Source organism: Sus scrofa, chromosome 13 (assembly GCF_000003025.6).
Source record: "Sus scrofa isolate TJ Tabasco breed Duroc chromosome 13, Sscrofa11.1, whole genome shotgun sequence".
NCBI lineage: Eukaryota > Metazoa > Chordata > Mammalia > Artiodactyla > Suidae > Sus > Sus scrofa.
Window position 1 is genome coordinate 142,182,948 of NC_010455.5, and position 18,861 is coordinate 142,201,808.

General features: G+C 38.6%; 1 long non-coding RNA gene across 1 annotated transcript; it reads right to left on the reverse strand.

Annotated features, from left to right (window-relative positions):
- On the reverse strand, positions 11,997-17,630 carry LOC110256528. Its single transcript, XR_002338131.1, has 3 exons — positions 14,918-17,630; positions 14,454-14,551; positions 11,997-12,076 (listed from the first exon to the last, which is right to left on the reverse strand). It is a non-coding gene; the product is annotated as an uncharacterized LOC110256528 (long non-coding RNA).

The window sequence follows — 18,861 nt, forward strand, 5'->3', positions numbered from 1 at the left end:
CTGTATTATTTTGACTCAGGGCTGGGAAGGATGAGCCCTGATGGCCTGGACTCTTACCCTGGTATCTGGGAATATGCAGAGTGAGAAAGAACAAATCATTCCATTAGGATTTCTCACTTTTTGAAAAAGAGCGTATCTATATGCATGACTGGGTCATTTTGCTGTGCAGCAGAAATTCACAACATTGTGAACCAACTATGCTTTAATGAGAAATATGAAATAAAAATAAAAAGATTTCTCACTTTTGTATAACCTGGTAAAAAGCAAATGAGTGTGGTTTTCCCTCCAGGCAAATTTGTGAGCTGACATCTTGCATTTGCTTCCTAATAGGAGGAAGAAGGTTGGTGATCTGATCAAACTGAGGTACTTCAAGATAAATACTCTATTCTACAGGTCAAAGGCAAAAAGTAGCCAGGTACTAGACACCATCCAATATGGTGAATCATAAAATTTAGTATATGAAGTGTACATTCATTAACTTGCCAGCGTCCTGTAAATAACTTAGAATCATGAGAATAGGGTTTGCAATAGGATTTGAAGGAAGTTGCATATTTTCCTCCCTCCTTAATTATTTCTTGACCTTCCCATTTTTCACGACCCTTGCTGTTAACCTGACCAGTTCTGACTACCTTGTCACCATTTGCCTAATTCTCTACTTTCTTCACTCCCAAATTTGATGAGCTTGTCCCTAATTGTCTCATCTCTGCTCCTTACCAGCTGTCAGCCTCTGAATAAGTCCTTTTCATCCTTCACTTTCCACCTTCTGCAATTTTCTGCTTCAGCACTGTGAAATTCAGAACACAGTTATCTACAACTTAGAAATCACTCATTCTTGGAGAGGGTGGGAACTTTTATATGCCTCAGTGGTTCTGGATTTGACTAAGGGCAATTAGAAGATAAAGGAAGGAAGACAGAAGCATCAGGCAGTCTCTACACCAGTTTTCAGCTGCTCAGAAGATTTAAATCCCCAAGAGATTTGAGAATATTATTCTGCCCTGCAGTTCTCCACCTCAACTCCACAGGAGACTTCTATAAACAGATATTTGGTATTCTATTCTCAAGTCACACCAGATCTTAAATATTTCTGAATAGTTAATGTGATATTGTGCAATTTTGACATTATTTTTTATTTTCTGACATAATTCCTAATAGGTATGTTAAAGCCAGTATACTGGCTGTGGCTTAGAAACATTAAAGCACCTATCTTATATTCTTGCTATTTAAAATATTTTGCTAGAATTGTAACCACAATTAAACCCCTGTGGTATTTAATCAGATGCTGTTCTAAATATTAATATCAATAAGTTTCTAAATATTGTGATAGAAAAGATAACTACAATGTTTTAATCAACAGGTATGATCAAGGATTAGAATATTAGAGCTGACTTAAGTTTCCAATGAACTGAAGGTTAAATTAATTTCTATATGGAAATGGCCAGGAATAAATATGCCTCTGATTCAAATTTAAGGACATAAATTTCTCTGCAATGCTCCTCATTGAAAGCAAGTTGCTGGGCTCCACCCCTAGTGTTTTGGATTAAAGAAGCATGAGACAGAGTCCAAGAATTTTCACTTCTAATAAGTTTCCAGGTGTTGGCTGATGCTGTTGGTTTGAGGACCGGGCTCAAAGAACCACTGTTATCCACTATATTTTAATATAACAGTATATTTATAGTTAGTTTCAAATCTTTATGCTAATTTATTTATAGGATCATATTCCTTTTCTAATAATCTCTGTTAAGCTAACACACACTCCTAGACAGCTAAGGTTTCATTAAATTGGGAGAATAAATGACCTGGCCTATAAAAGATAAAGCCTCTTACTTCCTAAATTTGACCAATCCTGATTAAATCTGACTCTGGTGATGAATAAGATTTCCAAGAGGCAACCTACACACAGATCACCAATCTTCTGCAGCCCTGATCGCTCTACTTTCTGCCTCTTGAATTTGATTTGTACCTGTTTTCATCACTCTTGTTGCCTGGGTACCAGTTAATCAGGCATCTTAGATACTTAGAGGGTGCCTTTATTCTCAATTTGGGTGGCCATGGAGCACTAATAAGCTGATTAGACATATGTTTTGTGAACTAAATTAGATTGGAAATATAAACAGGACTTAAAATTGCTTAGAGAAATATGATACTAAACCTTATTTCCCATAAACAGCAAAAAGCATAAATGATCATTTCTTGCTTGGACAGGTTTTTACAAATTCCTTTACATTAAGAAACAATATTTATTCTCATGTTGATCTGGCAACATGACCATTTTTTAAAAGTTAGCCCTGCAATAAGAACAGATGCTTTAGCAAACTTTGGGTCATGGGCATTCTGGATCCTCTGGGACAGGTGAAGGTTTGGAAAGGTTGCTTGCACCTTTGGGATGCCTGGGGTGAAGGCTCAAACTTCTGGGGTGACCCAGAAATGCCTCCTGTATTCACAAACATCTGTGCATGTCATTACACAGCCACCTGTCACCCTGGCAAACTACTGGAAAGTCCACACTGTTTGGATTACTTTCTGGTAAAAATCAACCTGGATGCTGAGACCTAGACTTTATAATCTAATTTTGTAAATGTTTTCTCTTCAACTGATGTTATTCTACTCTTAACAAATCTCTTAGGACTAGGATAATGAACCGTGAGTTACTGACAACAACTTTGCCCATAGGAAGAGGGAATAATGTGTTAGAAACAGACTTATTTAAAACAGAAATTAAATTGATCCTGTTAATCAAATGGGAAATACAGGAAGGTTATGCTACTCAAACTCCTATGTATTCATAAACTAGAATAGAAAGCAAAGAGCTTTCGTATTTTTTTTTCTAATTCCTGAACCATTATGTCTTATCTTAGAATAAATTAATTCAAAGGAAAAACAACTCTACACCTACCAAAGATGGCATTGTGATTTAAAACTGTATTATCACTTTGGTAGTCTCTTATGAATCTATTTGTGTAAGTGATTTCCATCAGTTCACTGTTGTAATTTCTTCAAAACCTCATCAGCAAACATATGTTTCTTGAATGGTTCATATCTTAGGCTTAAAAGGTATTACACTTTTCCGTTCTGGAGGATAAATAGCTTTGCATTTATATCAAAACCAAGTCCTTGCCATAAAGGATTGACCTAGTTATTGAAAATGATGGCAAGAGAATAAGCTAGTGATGCACACCATTACTGTCTCCAAACGTCTCTCAGCCCTTACGCTGCAGTCTAAATTCCAAGCCATATCTTCTGTCTTCCAGTCCTGGTTGGTTTACAGTCTGTCACATAAATGCTTCAATGCTGTCTGCAGGAAGCTTGCACAAATGGTATAGAGAAAAGAATAGATCACACAGGTCAAAACATGGTGTTAAAGAGCCTCTATATTATAAATAATATGCATATATGTCAACCAAAACTGTATACACATGACTATTTGCTGTGTAGATTTATGATACATCTTGGGATTTTAATTTTTTCTTGGTAAAAGTTCTTTATTTTCATTGTCGAGAGAAGTTTTTGAAGTTCCTTCCCCTTGAAAGTTTATTGGGTATATTTCCTTTATTTTCTGAAAATCCTACAGTTATTTCTTGAGTCCATGTCTCAGATCCTGGCCTTTTACAGTCCTCAAGGACTTTACCGAATTCCTTTAGCTTGTGGATAAAAAAGCAGCCTGTTCATACCTCAAATCCACAACAGATAACTGAACTATTTAGTAGTTATTAGTATGTACTAAACCACTTTGCACAAAATTGATGACGAGAATTAATATTTATTATTTACACATGCAGAAAGATATACATATTTATTTCTCTTTAATCCTATCACTGTTTTATAAATATTGTACTTAATCCATCAATAATACAGCATGTTTCCATTAATCCCAAGAAATAATTAGAAAACATTTATGATAATGATAATATTACTTTGTACAAATATTACACAGACTCATTAAACCCTTAGGGAAAATCACAGCTACTAAGAATATCAGATGCCCTGTCTGCTCTGAAATAGACAGTAGGCTACTCATTTGATATTTAATGGAAAATTAAATTAATTAAAATAATATTAGAAAATAGGTGTTAACACCTTTAGGTATTAACACCTTGGCCGTTTATCTTAGCTAAGATGGATTATCTTTAACATCGAATCCTACCTTATAAATTGTGCATGTTTTACTTATTCCTGTAATACATTCTAGTTTCATATCCTTTTAAAAGTTGTGGTTCATGACATTCAGCTGTTGACAGTGCTTTTCAGTGATGGGTCAAGATTTTCCAGTGAGCCTTTGCCACTTGTGGGTAATCCACTTTATTGTGGGTCTATGAATGCGTCCATACTAAACTACTTGTATTGGGGGTCAAATCAGAGCTGTAGCTGCCAGTCTATGCCACAGCCACAGCAATGACAGATCCAAGCTGCGTCTGTGACCTATACTGCAGCTCATGGAAATGCTGGATCCTTAACCCACTGAGCCACAACGGGAACTCCTAAACTACTTGTTCTGATACCTATTAGAGAAGTTGGGGTGCTGCTTCATGTCATATTATTCTTAGAACGTGTTTCCAGTTAGCCACTTAGCAGCTGTGCAACTGCATGGGTTAATGTAATGCTGACAGTTTAAAAGTATTCACACCAATCCCCTCAAAGATTTATACTCTATATTTTAATTTATATAATGTGTTATTTCTTGCATAGCTCTGAGTAGTGGTGTATTTGCCACTACCAACAGAACCCTAGATTTTGTATTGTGAATGTGCTCTTGACTTCATACTCTACCATAAAAACTGACAAATTAGGAAAATTACTTTTCTGATTGTTGCTTTTAACATGGTAAAAATGATACTACCCCATAGAGTAGTTGGAAAGTTTCACTTCAGTAACGTATATGGAAGCATTTAGTGTTCCGATGGGGACATGCCTGTCACTCTATAGATGTAAGGCTTCTTTCTGTCTATTCTTTTCATCTATCCTTCCTTCCTTTTATTAGGATGATATCTATCTTTCTCTTTCTTATGTCTTATAGATCATCGTGGCTCTGCTTAAGTTATTGTTCCTTGAGGGCAAGGGCCTGAGCTTGTCACCTTGTTCCACACTATAGCGTGTGCAGTGTTTTCCAGAAACACATGTGTGATAAATAGTTGTTTCAATGAAATTGAATTTTTTTAACTGAGCCCAATTAGTATTTTAGAATCCACTTCCTGGAGAAGGTATTCTCTCTTGTCACGCGGTACTCAATCAATCATTGTAATCTTACCACATGCACATTTGTGGGCACAGAGGGAGGGGAGAGACAGACACAAACAGACAGACAGACAGATACTAGAGAGGTGAGGAAGAAGCAGCAGCAAGGCCTGCCACTTTGCTGGGTGAAGAGCATGATGGGGACTTCTTTCTACTATAGGAAGAACAGTTTTTGCTGAGACAATTGAGAGGAGAAATACCATTGTGAGAAAGGTGGAATCAAAATCCAGCACCTGAGATGAGCCAGCATTCAGAGGAACAGCAGGTGCAGTGGAAGGAGAGAGAAGCACATGTGGGTATTGAGCCCTCAGGGAGGCACTTGTGGTGTGGGATTGGGGTAAGATCTCCATGGTGAGGGCACAGAGCAGGCCGTGCTCGCCTGGATGCTGGAAAGATGCAGTAAGGCACTCAGCCTGCAGCAGCCCCACCAAGATCTTTTAGAGGCTTCACTTTATTACTTTCTAGCCAAGTAGCTTCAGACCATGCTTCATGTTTGCAGTGGGTTTAGCAATCATGTTTTATTAATTAATCCTTATGGCTTTGCTCAGTGCTACATCTGTATTATTAGCCTTATTTCATAGGCAGAAAGGCTGATGCACAGAGGCATTCAGCCTCCAAATACAGGCACAAAATTAAAGGCCTCAGTCAGACAAAGCAACGGGAGTCTCTGTACTTGGACACTTAAAAAAATGAAGCTGACTTAAGCTATTCTGCCTTCCCCCTTCTCAAAATACATCTCACTTTTTCTTTTGTCAACTTGACTACCTCTTCAGAGCTAGCATGATAAAAATAAGGTAATCCCATTTTTATTAAAGTGAAAGAAAAAAAAAAGAAACATGCTACAAAACTGTCATGAAAATCCCATTAATCATCCGAGTAATCATATTGTAGGGCACCGAGATCAGTATTAGCAACTGATGTCCTCAGCTAGCCACTTAGGCCTGTCATGGGTGACATCTCAGCCATCCTCCCTGTCACCCAGGGAACACACAGGCAATTCTGTCCAAAGCAGAGGAAGTGGGGTGGGAGGAGGAGTCAGTGGCAGCTCTGTCTGGATGCTCCATTGTAGAGGACTAGGCAATGAGTTTAATCTTTAGGGAAAAGTGGTGAGTGGTTAAGATACTTTACAATAATCTCTCTAAAATTCCATGTTCATTTTTGAATAGCCTCAAACATGCCTATTTTGCTTTTATTCACTAAACTCAGCCCACCTGAAATGCCCTTTACATCTTCACTACTTACTCTATCATGATTTCTTCCTGAGAGACTAGCTCTGTATCCTAAAAGCTTCAAGTTGCTATACTCCCCCATGAATGGCCACTGCACTGTTACAGTGTTTCCACTGTGTATGGGTGTGCATGTACCTGTGTGTGTATAACTTGTCTTGAAATCTTGCATCACTGTTTTTGTAAATATTTCCATTCTATCTTCCTACTTTAAAACATCATCTTTGAGGTAAGAGGCACCATATATGTATTCATGTTTTCACTTACAACCAGCATGATAGGTGGGCTTGGGTAATTTCAAGGCTAGCTAGGAGGATTAGAAAAGAAATCCTAATACCTTCTCTTCCTGAGACTTTGAATAATGGGTGTGAGGAAAAAGAAGCCCCCACTCCACATCCACGTTTGCATTTTTTAATGAAAGCTTTTAGGGTTTAGGGCTAGTGTTGGGTATGTGGACTGAAGAGGAGAGCAAGAGCTTGAGTCTGTAGAGGGGGCGTGGTGCACTAGACAATGCACTCATTTCTTTGATGAAGCAGAGAATTTTGAATGAATAAAAATTGCAGATGAAAATCAGAGTGTGAAGAAAGTATGCTCTAATGACGTGTTCCTAGCATCTCTGTCATTCCCTTCAAAGCACACACAGTGCAGAACCTGGAAGCCTGCCAGTGCCTCTCAGGAGTTGTGTTTGTCACACCTGAAGAAGAAAGAACTGCCAAGATGACCAGAAGACGCACTGGTGTTCAGACTGCTCTGTCAGCCTGCCCATTCTGGGGTCTTTGGCCTCAATGCAAATCAGCGCAGGTTGATGCTAGATGCACAGGGGAATTTAAATAAGAACTTGGAGCTGAGCTACTTCTTGCTTATCATTCACCCCAGCTGCCTCCCCTGTCCCAAAAGGGGCCTGGCCAGTGTTCCAGAGTCAGCCTCCCACAGTATTTTAAATAAGACTTTATTTTGTCTCTTCCGTGTTAGGGTTTCTGGTTGCCAGATTTCTGAGCTAATTAAAAGGAGCAGAGACAGGTCTTGCATTTTTTCCCTCCTTAGTGAGTTATTGGCAGGATTTCCAGTATTTTAGGTCAGAGTTTATGGAAACAAGTCAGAAAACACTCTTCCTTGACTGGCAGTTTAAATCACCACCATGGCAGTTAAAAAGCACAGGGTGAACTCTAAAGGAGCTTCTGTTGCACGGGTGACATTGCCTCCCTCAACAGTCGGGACAGGCCACTTGCTTCTGGTTCCAGAATATTGTTTGAAGGGATCCTCTACATTTTAGAGGTGGAGATTGTGACCTGCCCACTACTCTGTCCTCTTCCTGACATAGGCTTTGTCACAGGGTAAATACTTCAAAACGCTTGAATTGAGTTGATTTATTTTAATACCCTATCCCTCAGAAAATGTCATTTGGATCAGTCACATCTAACTTAACAAAAAGGAAGATAAGGCTGGACACCTGAAATGTACTTTTCATCTTGATCTCAGTGCTGCTGTACACTGCTGGATTTTTACTGGACTGCTTCCCCCTTTGCTACTTTCTTTTTCTATGCTCGGCTGTTGGTAGTGTTCCAGGCCATCTGTCTGCCTAGGCCAGTCCTGTATAGTGCATTGGGATTTTCCTCAGTGTAGAGGACAGGGTTATAGAAGGAATAAGGTCAGCTATTGCAGGATGAGCTTGGAGGGTGGAATAGTTTCAGAATATAGGTGTCGAGAATGGGAAATGAGACAAAGACAAAGAACTTGAACAAAATAGAGATGAAGACACCTGGCTATATACCTATATATGTGTATATATGCGTATACGTGTGTACGTGTACATATATGTATACATGTATATATGAAATTAGTGTTTCTGTTCATAGAAATGGGAAGATACCAAGTTGTGAGACTCACGCTCTATGCTTATTTAAATATTTGACATTTTATTTTTTAAGAAAGGAAAGCTTCTTTGCATTTGGAGAAAAAAGTAGATGACATAATACAGGTCTGGTATAACTTAACTGAGTTAATGAGTTCAGCAAATTTAACTGGTGCCTGCAATCTACACAGGAAGTAGAGAGTTCTCACTGAGGTGAGAATTGTATAGCTTAATATGATTTTATGTGGCTTTTATAAGGAAATTATTTTTTAAAGTGGCTTTAAGAATACAAACTGTCACATTTGGAATAGGTAAGCAGTGGGGTCCTACTGTACAGCACAAGGAACTATGTTCAATCTCTTAGATTTGAACATGATGGAAGATAGTATGAAAAAAAAAGAATGTACATATATATATGACTGGGTCACTTCGCTGTACAACTGAAATTGAAGGAACATTGTAAAACAACTATGCTTTAATCATAAAGAATATCTCCATCATCATATCACCATTTTGTTGTATCCCTCATTTCTTTAATTGGAAGTCCCTTTTGTCACTAAACAAAACTTTCAATATTATTTATTCACACTAAGGTGAGTGATCTGAAGTGATACTCCCCTTAGGCATAGTTTCATCTCAGAAGATGAAACACAATAGCCATTAAACCAAAAATTCAGGCTGCTAGTGGCAAAATTCAAGGCGTCAACTATTGATCAATGGGGACCTGCTATATAGCATGGAGAACTCTGCCCAATATTCTGTGATAATCTATGCAGGAAAAGGATCTGAAAGAGAATAGATTTGTGTACATGTATAACTGAATCATTTTGTTGTACAGCAGAAATTTATCACAACATTGTAAATCAACTATACTTCAATAAAACTTTAAAAATTGTTTGGAATGGATAAGCAATAAGATCCTGCTATATAGCACTGAGACCTTTATCTAGTCACTTGTAATGGAGCATGATGGAAGATAATGTGAGAAAAAGAATGTGTATATATGTGTGTGTGTGTGTGTGTGTGTGACTGGGTCACTTTGCTGTACAGTAGAAATTGACAGAACACTAAACCAATTATAACGGGAAAAATAAAAATCATTAAAAAACTTTAATGAGAAAGAAAAAACACAAAAAAACAATGGGGGACAATTTTACAGCCTGGTTCTTTTCATGACATCAACACTCACTGCTTAAGCTTATTTTACTAATGTACGAATATAGTTCTGCCCATACAGTTCAGCACAGATTTATCCTAAAAGGAATGGGATGAGATTTTAAGAAATTATGAAAAATCAGCTCAAGATCTTCACAGTTCAAATGTTAGATGAATATTCTCCCTAACTGTGGGTTACTTCTTCTGTTCCTCAACTTTGTCACCTCAGTGAGAACTCCCTACTTTTGAGGTAGATTGTCAGCACCAGGTAATTTTTCTGAACTCTATTAACTCTGTTAAGTTATGTCAAAACTATATTACGTCATCCAGTTTTTCTTCAGTCCCAGGAAAGTGGTATATTCTGCATTAATGTTTTCCAAGTAACTGAAGTTTAATTTTTAAATAGCTATTTTTAACAATTCTTAATTGTAAATGTTTACCAGTTATTCAGCACTCTTAGAACACCTGGATTTCCATTCAAATTTTTAATGATTAATGACCCAGACCATCAGTATAAATAGAAACTGTACTTTGAGAAACTGTATTAAGCCTTTGGATTTTATTAGGTTATTAAAGTCTGATTGTCCCTACTCTAAATGCTTCTTAAGTTATTGTATCTGTTTGGAAGTTTTCTGCTTCTTTCTTTAATGTCCCTACTACTTCTTATTCTTATTGTAAAGTATATGCACTTTGGTATGTGATGTTTATAACCTTTGGACATTCTTAGACCTGTTTTTGTGGCTTCATTTTCTATTCTTGTCATTGTTTTGAATGCATCATGTCCCAAGTTGTGTTTCTCCTGAAGTCGACTTCAAACAAAATTTGAGTGCAGGTCATTTATTTGGGAAATAATTTCAGGAAAATGGGTAATGGAATGTGGAAGTATAACCAAGAATGCAGGGAAGACATCGTGGGTGTGTTAGGTACTGCTAGAGGTCAGCCTCACTGTGAAATGTTGGCGCACCGTGAGGAACAAGTCTCAGAGCCTTTGCACCTAACGGCAAAGAAGCTGGGGATTAGTCCTCCTATTTTACCTGTCATTAGGTGAGAGCTATCTCTAGGGACCTTAATTTCCTGGGACTTTTAGCCTGCCTCCTGAATGCCAAGAGAAAACCTTCCAGTGGAGAGTCATGTGGGCTTGCAATAGGACATGGTCAACCTTTTCTGAGATGGAATCTTCCACGTGAATTTGGACAGGTGGACTGAATAGCATCTGCCATTAGCAGGTAACAATTAAGGAATCCTTGAATACATGAGGGGCATTGTATTTAATCTCTCTTTTTCAATTCTAACACACTCTATGACAAGATATTATTTTAAGTTGTTGGAACAATCTTTGATTCTAACATAGGCTAGAGCTATATCTAGCCATTTTATCAGTTGTGTTTCAGTTTAAATTTTCTTCTACTATCCTGATACTTCATTTCTTTTCTGGTTTTATTGGAGGATGCATTGGCTATAATAGCATGGTAAATATGATTTGTTTACTTAAAGTATTCAACCTAGGCTAGTCAGTTCTCAACATGGTGTACCACATTTGTGGAAGGTGCTGTTTGTAATTGACAGGTAAATTGCACATGCCTGTAATCTTATAGCAACATCTGGGGTGGCTTGAGAAACATCCTGTTACTTTTTATTTGGTTGTATACTCCCCATTATATGTGGTAAATTTCCACTAAGCCTCTTTGCCCCCTACCCTCCAAGTACATATTATGTTTCTTATGCAGACAGACTTATCTTTTCTCATATACAGGCAGCAGATGTGATTAGAGGGAAATCTAATTTATCTGGAGTACTCCAGAAATGGAAGAAAATTACTTCACAGCAATATTTGCAAATGCATTCATCACAGACACCCAGACATTCCAACACTAGCAGATGATGGCTTCGTGATCTTGATGTGTTCTTTTTTGAACTGTTTTCTAATGGTTGATATAAAGTCACTGCTTTTTGTGTTTCTATATTGTGTTTAAAGTATAAGACAGATATGTTGAACAAGGGAGATTAGTTTGAAGTGGGCACATTTTTATTCTTTGAGTCTCTAATTGTCTTCCTCAGTGTAATAGAGACCTCAGGATTATTTGTGTAGTTTGTCTAGTTTGTCTAAATAGACTGTTTAAGTAAGATATAAAAAATACTTTGTTGTCTCTTTTCACTTCTTGGGACACAGTTCTAGATCTCACATCCCCTGGAATTTATTCATTTGCACATTTATTCAGAATCTGACATAATTGGTTGCCTACTGTATTAGACATGAGGTATTAATGTTCTCTAGACATCCTCATCTTGTTTGCTACACATATGTCCTCAAATGTTAAGCAGGTAAACACAAGGGAGGAAATGTCAGGAGGAGGCAGCAAAGGGTCTTAGGAATCTTATAGGTACCTTTAATGGTGGGTAGAGGACAGAGTAGGAGATTAATTTGGATTTTAAATGCAACACAGGATCCTGGAACCAGAGCTAAAAGAAATTCGGTTGAAAGGGACAGCTGCCTTCTTGTCCAGGTGCTCTGAGTCAGCAACATGAAAATAGCACTGGCCTCCGGATTTTAGGTACAGATGTGCCTCTGTCTCTGAGACCTCAAACGAACCCCTCTGACCCTCAGTTTCCTCATCTGTAAAAGAAGATATTTAGATTAGGTTCTTCCATTAGGTCCCCTAGTTTTTAAATACAAACACATGTTTTGCTTTCCTGCAACTCATGGTCTCTTTCGTTTCCTTCCCCATCTCATTTGCTTCTCAGCCACTATAAGGCACACAGTTTAGTAACATTTGTTATAAACTTAAACTTTTTCTTAGATGTACCCAATTAATAGGAGATCATATAAATAAATATAATGTACCCAAAAGACAAAAGATACCCATGTTGTAGGAATAATATTATTATACAAACCAAAAATAAAAAAATCAGAGTACAAAGAAAAACATTACTATTTATGAACATTAAGGAGCAGGAAATAAATGTCACTGATATAAAGCTATATACATCAGAATATAACCTGGCGCTATGCATTTTATTTTTGCCTTTTGCCTTTCTTATGGAAGTTTCCCAGAATGTGGTGGAAATTGGAAATAAATGAACGCCCATAAAAATAATATCTCCAGGCAATCGCAATATCTGATGTAAAGAGTATCTACAGGTTGTGAATTTTAACCACAGTTGGCTTCGTCTGAAAATGCTTGAAACAAAACCCAGAGGCACTTAAATTTGATAGATGTAGTGGTTTGGGGACCAAGTGAATAGATGCTCTCTACTTATATTTAATTAATACATAATGGATTTAGTTGTATTCAATTTTATTTTGGATAAGATGGAGCAAACCCAGTTTTGCTATGTCTTCTTAACAGTTTGGGAAACTAGCTTTGGGAAAGAGGTCAGAGAAGCAACAGAGGATAATACTAAATGGGAGTAGAAGAATTTCCATGATTTCAGGTTTCCTAATATCAAATAATACCATGTGTTTCCCATCTCTTCAAATCCACGCTCTTTACCACCATTCAAAAGCCGAAAAAATATGGCTATGTATATGTCAAAAAGGAAATTGGGATGTGAATGTAAGAAACAACCCACATAGATAAAAAAGGACCCATGAAAACAATACCATTGTTACTTTTTACAAAAGAATTCTGTCTTACACTTTTCTTTCACAGTCCTGGCTGTTGAATCCAGCCAAACGAATAGAACAGGCAGACATGAGTAAATCTGTTAAATATTTATTTACTCTAAACATAATTTTTCAGGGGGCAGCCAGGGAAGACAAAGCTATGTGTTAAATATGAGCTCCCTGTCCAAAAGAGAATATACACTGCCTCCGTTTAGCAGGGCTCCCCTGGGCTGCAGACGAGGAGTCGGGACCTGGCTCACATGCAGTTATTAACACTCCCAATAAATCCTCAGGATCCAGGTCCTGTTGATATATGCCACGGCAGAAATAGCTTAGTACACGAAGCGACAAGAAACGCTGTTCTTGTCAGTGGCAGAGATACTGCCATCCGCATTAAATCAGGGGCAGATGGAGACACGGAATGCTCTGAGTTCATAATGCCGGGACGTCATGCAGGCCACCATCTCAACTCTCTCATAGACATGTTCCCCTTCGACAGAGGACACTGTCTGAGATCAGGATTGCCAAGTGATCCTACGCCAGACTGGGCATCTGGAAACTCTTTGTTTTGCTTATGTAAACTTTCGGCACCCTTCCATGACCTTGAGCAAGCCATGTCAACTTCCTTTGCAGTTTTATCATTGGAAAGACAAAGAATACCATATTTCCTTTGTTCTACGGGAGTGTTAGGAAAATTACACAACTGAATTCATCCTCAGTCCTTAGAGACTGTAAGTTCATTTGTCAGGAAAAATTATGACCTTCAGTATTGCTGTTCTTGCACCAAACTTATTTTTAACCTAAACATAGAATAACTGAGTTCTTGAGGGCTTTGGCCAGGACACTTGAGGAACTGTTCCCCACTGGAGATGAGAGATACCTCCTGAGTAAAAAGAAAGTTAATGGGGCTCATGAACATGGAAAGGAGGCGAGATGATCCTCTCCAGCCCCTATTCCTGGTGACTGTCACCTACCTTGTCGCCCACAATAAGAAATGGTACATTCAAGTAGAGACTGTTCATATTCTTTATCTCATCTTTTTAAGTGTCCAGCCAAGGTGAAAGCCACAACGCAGCTGGTAAAAACTCTCCCAAGAATAGAGTGCTGTGGCTGAAGGGGAAGAGGACGTGGGGAAGCTGTGGGAAGGCAGAGTACAATGCCATTCAATGAGCTCTCCCTGGCCAGAGAGATGGAAACTGCGACTGGAGGATTATCAACCACGTGCTGAGTGCCGAGCAGAACATATGATTTGCAATCAAAATCAGACCTATCAGACAACATGCTGTTCTCAAATGTCCAAGGCAGGGTTTCGGTTATTTCATTGAAGCTAAATCTGGAAATGTCATAGAAAAAGACAGGCTCCCTCTCTGAGAACCAGGGGACTTACCCCTTGAGACTGCAGAAAACAGTATGAGAATGACCTTTCCACGCTAGTCTGGCCCTGGCGCTTCTGGTCTTTCTGGGGTTGTGAACAGGCATACAGTTCTGCAGATAGAAAAAGAAAAAAAGTAAGGAGGGTAGAGATGAGGATGAGTGTTTTCAAAAGCAAGTGACAGTGTCTATGTAACCTCTGAAGGTGAACCTGATACAAAGGGATGAGACAAAGGGGAAGAAATAAAGGCCATGGACTTGAAGGCACAGCCAAGGGAGGTGTGGCATGGATGCCTATGTGGGATGTGTTTGGGCAGCGTATGTAAGCAGACACTAAGCACGCCAGGGACCATATTCTGATCATTTTCACAGCTCTGTTAGGGAAAATGCCTTTGTCTATTTCTCATCCCTACCCTTCTTATTTTTCATTTCAATTTTTTGCTAGTCAGGTATGAAAGCCCAAGGTGCTTTGGTACTCACTTAAGTGCTTTTGATTTATTGTCTGAAGCCGGGTTTTCCAGTTCCAGAGGCACTTGCTCTCTCCCATCCATTTACTATTTGGAATAGTAAGCTTGCTGTTTGGTGGAGATTTTCTTTTCTTTTTTTTCTTCCTCCTAGTTCCAGATGAACGACTTTGACCTCTTCTCTGCATTGCCAGAGAAATGGAAAATATAACTGAAAATAAAACAGAAAAAAAGCACAGGTCTCTGGAATAAAGCTGATGAGAGGAAAAGTGTAGCCTGGCATTTTGCAGAGGGATATCTGTACAAGGACAGGACACTACAGCAGGCTTTGGGGGATCTGAAGGTGCAGACTGTGGGCATGGACCCATGATCATGAGGCAGTCCAGTTTCAGGCAAATAGGAAAGCCATGCATTTGAGTGTGTGCTTTATTTTTTTAATTTTAATTTAATTTAGTTTCTTTTTTTTTTTTTTTTTCACTTTTGGCTGGCACCATGGCATATGGAAGTTCCTACGTCAGGGATTGAATCAAAGTCAGGATATGTGACCTCAGCCACAGCTTTAGCAGTACTGGATCCTTAACCCATTTTGCTGGGCCATGGATTGAACCTGCACTTCCATAGACACAAGCTGGGTCATTAACCCACTGTGCCACACTGGGAACTCTGCCACATTATTTTTAGTTAGTTTTTAAATTTTTATTTTAGGTTCTTGAAATGTGATGTTGCTATTTTAAAACTATTGAGGTTTATTACTATAAGCATGGTAGGGGATTAGATGGTTGACAATGAAGCTACTTTACAAAATACCACCTTTATGAGGACCCTTGTGGGTAAGTTCTCTCAGTCTTCAAAACTATGGAAAAAGAGGTTCATTTTCATCTTATGGGGACTGTGAGCCTTAAACTCACCACCTTACCCCTTTGGCTTGGCTTCTCAGGAGCTTAGAGCCAGATGAGCTGTGCAATTCAAATCAGTTATAGAAATACATGCGTACCACATTTTGTTTCCTTTTGATATTCTTTTGGGCCTTATTTTGTCTGTTTATCTCTGTCTACAGATTTTTAAAACCTGACCTGAAGTTTTAGAGTGAGGCTTATATAATAAATTAAGTTGTATTATGAAATATCAGAGGTGTTTGTCTGGAGTGAGAAGGATGGATACTCATGACAAATTAGACCCAGACACTGATCTGGGTATGTGGTATTACTTTTCACATATTAAATATTTTTGACACTCTGTCGCATTAACAGATAACCTTTCTTGAGCTTACTCTGCACAAGATGCATCACAAAGCACTTTACATTGCTAAGTACTTTATTTTTATAATTCCTTTTGTGCTTTATTACAACCCTACGTGTTAAGCATTTAGAGACAAGACTGATTGGGGCGGGGAGCAGGTTGGGGGGGTAGTTAGTGTTTTATCCAAGGTCAAAACTGTATTAAGTGGTAAAGTTGAGTTTCCAGCTAGGACAAATCTGACTCCAGAGTACATTCTCTTAACTTTGGGGGTAATAAGTCTGAGTTCAAATCACTATCCCATCATTTGCTACTGATATGACCCTAAGCAAATGATTTAATCAGTCATACCTTCTGCTTCTACAGTCTCTAAAATGGGAATAAATATAGAACTTAAATCCTATTTAAAATGCATAGAATAATGTTTGTCACTTCATGCTCAATAAATCAATAAATATTAGCTATTATCATATTTAAAGAGTATGTCTATAGTATACATAATTAAAATTCTTTTCCCACCAGTAGAGACATTTCTTCAATATTCAATTAATCACATCTTACAACTCCCTGCACATATGCCCCAGCAGTGACTGTTCCCAGGAGAGCCAGTGTTGGAATGCATATGTCGACATTTCAGATGTCAGGTACTTCAAGGTCACTATGTCCCAGGAGAAGGCCAGCTGCCAAGAGACCTTGCAGGGTAACATTTCAGGGTGAATTCATCACAGCTGGAGTCCAGACCTCAGCAATGCAGGTCCCAGCATTTGGTCTGGTTAATGCCCAGAGCTGATTATTCAGAGGGGATGACTTGTACCGACTCACAAAAGACTGAAGCATATAAATGGGAAAGCCACTGTATTAATTTACAATGAAAAATATTACCGTTAACTGGACCAGACATTTGCATCAGTCTGACCAGTGAATTCCTGCCCTGCAGGCAAGCTACAGAGGGAGCCACATTAACAGAAGGTTGCTTGGTGAGCACGATGCTTGTTTCAAATGCTTAGACTCATCAGGCTCCAATGGCAGCACACATCCATCTCCATCTACCTGCCGAAAAGAACAGACACTCCGAGCAGCTTGACAATGCCAGGATGTCCCTTTCCTGGACAGGAGCAGAAGGTGCCTCTGAGACTTGCCTTTGTCTGTGGTTTCATAGCTGACCTATCTATCTCTGCTTCAGATTGTCATTTTCTTTCTGTAGATAATTCTTAGACAAGGTTGACATGATCCAGGAGCTATTTTGCCTCTTAATAGTAACAACCTTTGCTCATTTAACAGTTTAATTTTTAGAGGGCAACTTCACTGCTGATTAAGTTAGTTGTTTCTAATTTTCACAGGCAGTTCAAGTCCCACCTATTCAGTGCATCTAAATCTAAATCTCTCTAAGTCCCCACAGCCACTTCTACCTCTGTCCGTGCTTTTCTTATCATCCATATAAACTTTTACCGAGTGAACCTCTTACTCTTTTCTAAAATCCACCCAGAGCCACGCATTAACTCTTATAACTACCAATGTTACTAAAATGACACCCCACCCCTGAAGTTGTTGCTAGCCTCCTTAGATACATTTAAAACAAAAATGGATGTGCAATTAATATGCACTATAGGACTTTATATTTTAACAACAATAATAAAAAGCATTATACAAGTACTCAAATTAGTTCTGGTACCTCACTAATCATCCCAAAATTAATAAGATGCTGCCATAATTTTTGACCCTCCTCTTGCTTTCTGATCCTTCTAGGTAAGAACCACATGTCCTGGAATGGCCAAGAAGAACCTCCAAAATCTTGGCCCTCCAAGACCTTTGAGTTGACTTTCTTCCACTCATTTCCAAAGTTCTCCAGACCCCTCAATGGTTTCAGAATTAGCCAAGTGCACAGCCACATCAGATCCTTTGCCCTTGCTATTCCTCTACCTGGAGTGATGTCCCAGGAAACGTTTGCATCTGGTTCAATCTTCTTTTCATTGCCTTGTGTTCAAGATTAATTCCTTAGAGAAGTGTTCAGATTATCTTAACTAGGATAGTACCTTCTTACATTCTATTCCCTTATCCTGCTTTATTTTTCTTCTTTCCAGTCATCACTTCCTCACTGGTTATTTATATTGTCTATCTTTCCGAATGGGATGGGTTGCTCGAGGGAGAGACTTCTTTGTCTTGCTTACTACTGTATCATTAGTCTTAAATTAATAACTGATCCATGATGGGTGCTTAGACAACATTTCATGAATAAAAGAATGACCTTGGTATTAATGTTTTGGCAGTAATTAGATTTGGTTATCCTTCATTCTCTGCCAACCATCAAAGCTTGCCTAGAATGAGGTATAGGTGCTAACTTTGCCATTTCTAGGAAGTTTGATTATGGCCATATTGAACAAAGCCAGTATACTAGTCCGACTTGACCAGAAGCTCACCCAAAGGTAGTCTTTCCCACTGTCAAGAAGCTCACCCAAAGGTAGTCTTTCCCACTGTCAAGAATCTCCCATGAGTTCTTAGTTAATTCTGCCTATCCCATTTCCTTTGCAACCTTGCTTATTTTTATACTCCTTCTATATTACACCACCTTTCAGTTGTTTGTCAGGCCTCTGCATTTGTTTCCAGGAATGGTAAGATGGTGAGGCGGTACCTCAGATAGTCAACAGCAGTTATTGCACTCATGTCTCTCCATACTCTAGCAGCTGAAGCCCTGTACTTCCCTTAAGATGGTCCTACTACCACCAT